This window comes from Larus michahellis, chromosome 1 (genome assembly GCF_964199755.1).
Source record: "Larus michahellis chromosome 1, bLarMic1.1, whole genome shotgun sequence".
Classification (NCBI taxonomy): domain Eukaryota; kingdom Metazoa; phylum Chordata; class Aves; order Charadriiformes; family Laridae; genus Larus; species Larus michahellis.
The window spans coordinates 7,915,952-7,923,841 of NC_133896.1; positions in this window are offsets into that span (position 1 = coordinate 7,915,952).

The following is a 7,890-nucleotide window of genomic DNA, read 5'->3' on the forward strand; positions in this document are numbered from 1 at the left end:
GGTGTCTCCTGCTGGAATTTGCTGTCCATCATCTTTCCCTGGAGGAACTCGGCTCTGACCAGGACAGAGCAGGGAGGTGGGGAGAGAAGGAAGAGCTCTGAGGAGGATGAAGGTGGGAGGGCCTTGCTCCAGCTCCAGCCTTGCAGGCTGCTCTCCCACCTACTCTCCCAGGAGATGGAGAAGGGTCCCAGGATCCAGATACGAGAGAGCCAGGAGAGCACGGAGGAGTGGTAAACTGAGGGCAGCAAACCCCGTAACAAAATAGCCAGTAACGTAATACAAGTTGGACAGCAGCATCAGGACTGGAAGGGAATTATGCCAAGAATTTGCGTTATTTTCCCACCCTAACATATGCAAATAGATCTTCACACCTGTCAGTTTGTTTATAAACCCTTTGCTCACGAGCAATCCAGCCAGGCCCTGCTCCCAAAGATGCACCATCAAGAGTAAGTCCCCTGTTGCTCCAGGCGGTCTCATGACGACGGGGTGCGCACCACAACCCTCCATCACAGCTGCTTTAAGAAGCTTCGCTCCATTTTGCAACAGGTTTTGCTGGAATCCGAGGTGACACGTTGGTGGATCAGAAACTCAGCTGTCAATTATACTAAGCTTCATGTCAGTGCTACAGATAAACAGAAGCCAAGGCACGGAGAGGAAGTGCTTCCGAACTTAACCTCTATCCTAAAAGCTGATTCCCTTTAAAACTCAGTGGCAAAACTCCCAATGATTTCAGTACCAGAGCAGGTTTGCGTACTCCATGTGTGGCAGCTGCCTGGACGGGAGCGCATTCCTGTTTGTGGTTCTCACGGTCAGTGACTCCACGTACGCTCGGTGTAGTTAGTCACTCCCTTTCGGGGCTACAACAAAACACAGGCTGTTCACAAAAAAGGAACACAAAAAACCATCTCATATGACTAAACTATTTTGTGTAGTCAGAGGCAAGCATACGGGCACCATGAAGGGACAACTAGCAGCAGCAGTGACGGCACCCAGCTCTTCACTGCCAACAAAATCAGACCTTTGACTCCTGAGCTATAGGAAAACCCTTAGTCATAGGTAAACAGAAAGTTAATAAGAGTTCCTTAAATCAAATTCAAGTGAGGGGGAAGAGAAAGAAAGGAAGAAAAAAAAAAAAGGCAACTAGAGTAGCAGTTTTATTATTGAAGTCCTAATTATAACCGCACCGAAAGGTCTATTTATATCTCAGATACATGCTGCAATGGCCTTCACAGCCCAAACTGAAACAGGAACCCCAATAAATCCTCATCTGTTTCAAACTTCAGGTAAGAATCCCATTGAAAAGATAAAGCAGAACAATACTCAATAAAACACATGTCAATCTGACACGGACCTGTTTGCAATGTAGGTCTTTCTTCCGCTGTATCTGTTCGACAGCATCTTATGCAAAGGTGTCTTTCATACCTGGAAAAAAAAAATAAACAAAAAGAATACGTAGTTAGTGATTTTGCTGTCCTGATTTAGGAGCTTGAGAACTAAAATACATATAATACATGCTTCCATACATACACACATGCATGTTTAGAGAAGAGCCGCCTCAAAAACTAATCTCCCTGTGCACTGAATACTGTTATTCCTTTTTACTCAATGCTTCTCTGTTAATCTTGATAATACAACTGGTAATACTGGCCTGGGCAGTAACTCCCGTGTCGCTAGGCCACCCTGTTACATCTCACCCCCAAATGACTCAGGATGCCTCATGCTCCTGGGCACGGAGGGGCGGGTGGTGGAGATGACTGCCCTTCAGTTGTACCCTCACACAATCACAGAATGGTGGAGGTTGGAAGGGACCTCTGGAGACCATCTAGCCCAACCCCCTGCCAGAGCAGGGTCACCCAGAGCAGGTTGCACAGGAACGCATCCAGGTGGGGTTTGAATGTCTCCAGAGAAGGAGACTCCACCACCTCTCTGGGCAGCCTGTGCCAGGGCTCTGCCACCCTCAGGGTAAAGAAGTTCCTCCTCATGTTTAGGTGGAACTTCCCATGTTCAAGTTTGTGCCCGTCACCTCTTGTCCTGTCACTGGGCACCACTGAAAAGAGCCTGGCCCCATCCTCCTGACACCCCCCCTTTCAGTATTTATAAGCGTTGATAAGATGACTAACACACACTAACACAGTCCACGATTGATCTTCAGTTCAACAAAAGATTGATCTTGGGCGTTGCTGGCACCTCTCCGGGCTGCAGCGCTGAGAACCACGCGGTGACACTGACGGCGCGACTGCTGGTTGTGGTGTACCCATGCTCTCCAGAAACAGGAGAAGCGTGTGGGCACACATGAAAAACCCTGTCCTTTGCGCCTTATTCTGATTTTTATCCAAAAAAAAAAAAAAAAAAGCAGACTGAATCTCATGAACCTAGGGAAAGAAATGAAGGAGAGATTTTTTTTCATTAAGAAAACTGATGGTGGCGTTCATCTTTTTATTAAAATGAATGGCATTTAAGAGGGGCTATGTCTTTGCGAAGTATTTTTACAGCTTCGTCTGTCAGTTTCCCAAACATTATAGAACATTTTTATACAGCTGTTTTGCATTTGGCTTTTAGTTTTAATGTTTTCTGTTCATTAAATCACAAAACTAATAAAAACTAAATGATCGAGATTTCTCCAGCAGTACAGAAACAGTCCTAATGCACAGTGTTATAATTTAATAAGCACCTCAATTGACTATTAAAATCCACATCATGAGCAGAACTGTAATTCCAAAGATGAGGTCTTCCAAACGCTTAATTTACTGTGGTGGGAAGTGGCAGCTGCTCCAACTCAGCAAAATTAGCTTTTCTAACTTAGATGCCAGGGAAAACAGATGTAGATGACACGATAACAAGAACAACAACAAAATCCACCACCAACAACCAGGCTCATTTCTCATCACCAGAAGATTCAAGAAGGGCTTCTACAGATACATCAGCAGCAAAAGGGAAGCAAAGGAAAATGTGGATGCAATGGAGAACAAAGTAGGGGGACCTAGTGAGAAAGGACATGATGTCTTCTCTGCCTTGGGCTTTGCTGGCATGGTCCGTTCTCGACTTCCCTGTGCGGAGCAGCGGGGTCTGGGGCCGCAGAGCATCACCCACACTGCAGAAGTCTGAACTGGAGACCATTGAAGCAAACTGGGCATTTTCAACTCCATGGGACCACGTGGGATTGATCTGTGGGAGCCAATGTGACTGCAAAGCTGCTCTTCTGCGCCAGGAGAGATGTAAATGTCGTACCTGTTTTCACAAAGGGCAAGAAAAAGGATCTGGGGACCTCAGTCTCCAAAAAGTTGATGGAGTAAACTCTCCTGGATTTGCTGCGCCCACATACGCCAAGGACAAGATGATTTGGAACAGCCAGCACAGATTTCCCAAAGGCAAAATGGGCCTGGCCAACCTCTTCATCTTCTGCAACGGAAGAGCTCTGCGGACTAGGGTAGGGCAACAGGCATCCTGACCTTGCCTTCTTGGGCCAGGCAGATTGTGATGTGGGTGGAAAGTGGGCTAAACCGACGGGCTCAAAGGGCTGCGATGAGCAGTACGAAGGGCGGTTGGTTACTGGTGGCATCCCTCAACATTCAATAGCGGAATCAGTGCTGGTTTATCTCTGCATTACTGACCCGGGCAAGAATGAATCCCCAGGACGCTGGCTGATGACACCGAGCTGGGGAAGCAGCGGGACCTCAGCAGGTTGGCAGGAACCCCCTGGAAGTTCGGCAAAGGCAGAGTGCCATACCCAGCATGGAGTAACCCCATGCTGCAGGACGAGCTGGGTCCTGCCTGCCTGAAAAGCAGCTTTGCAGGAAAGGACTTTACGGATGAGTTGAATATGCGCGAGCAGCGTGCGCCTGCAATGAAAAGGGATGACTGCGTGGCAGGGCTGCAGGGGCAAGAGTGCGGCCAGAGAGCGAAGGGAATTGGTTCTTCCCCTCTATGAGACAGTTTTTGAGATTACATCTGGACACCGTGTCTAGTTTTGGGCTCCCCAGCACAAGACACTGACATCCTGGAGCGAGTTCAGTGGAGAGCCACCAAAATGAGGGGGCTGAAGCACAGGATGCACGAGGAAAGGCTGAGAAAACAGCTCAGCTTGAAGAAGAGAGGGCTCCAGGGAGATCCTACAGCTGTCTGCGAGTACCTAATGGGGGGAGATAGAGAAGACAGCCAAATTCTTCTTGAAAGTTTACAGCAAAATTAAGAGACAACAGGCACAAACCACAGCAAGAAAAAAATTCTGCTAGATGTAAAGAGAAAATTCTGCAGAACGGGGATGGCCAAAACAGAGAGACTGTGAAATTTCCGTCCTTGGAGATATTCAAAGCCGGACTGCACACAGGCCTGAGCAACCTAATGTGACCTTGAGGTTGTCACTGCTTTGGACCAGGAGACTGCAAGACAGCTGTTCCAAACCACATTATTCTCAGTTCAGGTATGGAGGCAGAAGCATCGCCTAATTGGCCTACTACAATAATGAATATACATCTATACACAAATCTCTTTTGACCTTAGAAATATCAGGACCGTTTTTCTGTTGTCACTATTTCCCCATCTCTGAAGGCTGGAGATGTGGGGCAACAGTTTTTTCATGCCTTGAAAAATTACATCAGAAAATACGTTAACATTGTGGGCAAAAGCACAAAACAGCACCAGTTGGAATATCAGCATTAGCTTAAATACGTCTTGGGTGACAGAAGGAAAGACATAGCGTCGTGGTCTGGAGATGGGGCAAGCGATGAGGTAGGTACCCGGAGTCAAGAGTCTGGAGCAGCAACACCCGTGCTGAAGTCTAAACTGGTGCTGCTGGAAGCAGAGCAAGTCAGATTAAAGCTGGTTTAGACACACGTGCAGGAAATCCTCCATGTGGAGGACAGATGGTTGTGCTGCAATTCTAGTTTGTTGAGAGACAGGCTGCCACCAGGTTGAACGGTGTTGCCTTGCACAAAAGCAAAGTCCTGTCTCTAGCTCCTGGCCTCTGCTGAATTTCAAGCTTTGGGCAACCCCTAGCCACCTACCGAGGCACCGCAGGCGGGCTTCTCTCTCCAGTGTGAGAAAGAGGGACTAAGGAGCTTGTGAGCTGTGGGTGCCCACCCACTCAAGACACAGATGCCTTCAGATGTAACAGAGACAGCTGGATCCATCACAGCCAGCTCTGAGCAGTAAGAACTTAAAAAACCCAAAGCTCTTCCTTCATGGTTGGCTCTTGCCATGCCAGCTGACCTCAGCAGCTAGCGAGCTGATAAGCAGAAGTCTCCTTCACAGAGATGTTGCTCCTATTGAGGTCCTACAGCTCCACAGGGGGATCCCCTTCTCCCTCATGACCACCCAGCTGGGGAAAAATGCCTACCAATAGGCTAAACAAGGGGAGATTTAATTACCTTCTCCCTCTTCAAGCACCAGCCACAGAGGTTACCACCACATCTTGGGGTCAGAATGCAGATGTACACCCAGAAGGTGATTTCCTAACTGTCTGCCAGGTGTTCAGTGAAGAAAAATCAGTAAAAGAGTAAGCATTGGCCATCGTGCCCATCCGTTCCCTCCCACAGTCCCTCAGGTGTGCTGCCCTCTCACTGCAGCATTCACACCAGTTTTCCTGTCTCCTAAATTAGAAAAGGGTCAGTCCTGAATTTCTAGCAAAACGTGAAATCAAAATAATACCTAAAAAAAAAAAAAAAAGGCCAAAACTATTCTGACTTTATATACTGCCACAGTTTTAAGAGTGTTATTTTTCCCTGATGCAGGAGGAAAAGCAAAAGGCTGAGGAAATCAACACATTAAAGAGAGAGAACAGATCCTAGCTTTCCAAGAGCACGTTACTTATCAAATGCATTGCTCAGGCTAGCGAATATTCCAATTATTAGATTCTTCCTTCTCCATCTCCGCTCTTCTCGCAACTTCGCGGGAGTGTTACCAGCAGCCTTCTCAGAGCGACTGAGGGGTGGGAGTTGGTGCATGCAGAGGTACCTGTGTATGCAAACGAGAAGTACATTACATTTGTGGAAACGACTGGAAACAGCCAATAAAAACAACTGCTATTGCTTTCTCAGAGCTTTTTTGATGCCAGCATCTCAAAAAACTTCATTTAAAGATCTTCGAGTGCCTTACTTAAAGCTACTTGTCTTTGGACGTGCTAGCCCAGTACAATATACCCTCCTACAGCTTATGCTTGAGCTGCAACCTCTTATTTAGCAGAACAAGTCATAAAACATCTTTAACAAATCCCCGCACTCCTTAACTGATTAGGTGCTGCTAACAGAGGACTTCCCAACTCAATAATCACCCACTCAGCGGCACATTTCAGCCGGCCAAGCCAGGAAGCACTTTGGGATGTAAATTCCAGCCATCAGGAAACATCAGGGGAGGCCTCGACCATCCTTCACGGGAGAGGGCTTTTGCTTGTAGCTGCCTTCAGCAGCTGCAAAGGGAAGTTTTCCTCTGAAAGTCCAGACTTGCCACGAATAGTTGGCTCGATGGTTGCGAATTTTCACTCACCCGGCTGGCCAGGAAACCTTCCTCCGCACACCCTTCCCCTTGAAGATGAACCTTCTACCATTCAAGGCATGTCTAGGTCTAGGGTCGGAAAAGTGTTGGTTTCACACCTGTCTGATGGACTAATCAACATAACAATTGATTAAAAAATCCCCCCAACACACCTCAGTATCTACCAACTAGTAATTTTTCTGCTCAGGGTGAGCTTACACACATCTAGCACCAGTTAAAAACACAACAGATAACAAGTATTTTCACATGGAAATATTCAACTGCTTCGCACGCATTTGATCCAGTTAGGGATTTTTTAGTCTAACAGTGACAGTCTTGTCCATGACCATAAAGAAAATGAACAGAAGCCAGCTCCACAGTTTTGTTTCAGGATACAGAAGAAACTTCACTAAATGGCCGGGAAAAAAAAAAGGATTGGAATCAGCATTTTTTGCCCAGACAACTGTTTTTTGATGCTTTATTTTCAGAACTGCTGTGAAAAACCTAACAATTGACTATTTTTTTTTTTCCCAAAGCAAAGTCAAAAATGCAGTTACTGCGCTTGGAGGTTTTGTGGTGAACATGCAACTCGCAGACTTCTTCTCCAGGAAAAGAAGCAGGAGGTTCCGTGTCGTTTAGTCTACTCACAAGGGAGAAAAAAAGGAAAAAAAAATTCTAGCTTTGCAAAAACTGTCTGTTGAGAACACTACCGAGTGGAAAAAAGAAGAGACAAGCTTTGCCACAGTCTTCACTAGGAGCAAGACTGGAAATTTAAACCTTGCATGATGCAGAAGACGGGTTCATCTCTAGCAACTCATTTTTCATAGACCGAAGCCCTTGTAATTCGTGCTGCCAGCAGTAACAATTATCCGAGATTTTCTTCTTCCTGGTCCGAATATCAAGGAGCAAATTCCACAATCTGGGAAGAGTTTAACAAGAGCGAAGCACACTCGGTCCCGTTCAGCAGAAGAACCGCACGGTGTGTCTCGGCAGAAGAGCGCGAGGCAGAGTTAGCAGTGAGCCAGCTTACCCTGCCGGCAGGGAGAAGATGGGTTTCAGCATCCATTCCACTGACAGGGCTGCTCAGGAATCCTCGTCTAGCTTACAGCAGGCACAGCCAGGAGGACTTGCAGAGGAAACAATTCAAAACTGTTGCATACTTTGTGCTGATAAGTAAAATAAACAAAATAGAGTGGATAATATACTTGGAGATAACCTACTTGCCCCCAACTTGGGCATGCAGGCGGAGATATTCTAGATTACCACTGGACATCACAGTTTGCAGAATCGAGCAAAGGAGTAATAACAACTATCGATATAATTACACTTGTAATAAAATTAAAAAACCGAAGGTCTCTTCTCTTTGCAGTTTGTAATTCATTCAGCTAGGAATCAAAAGTTCATGCACTTATACAAGAGCAA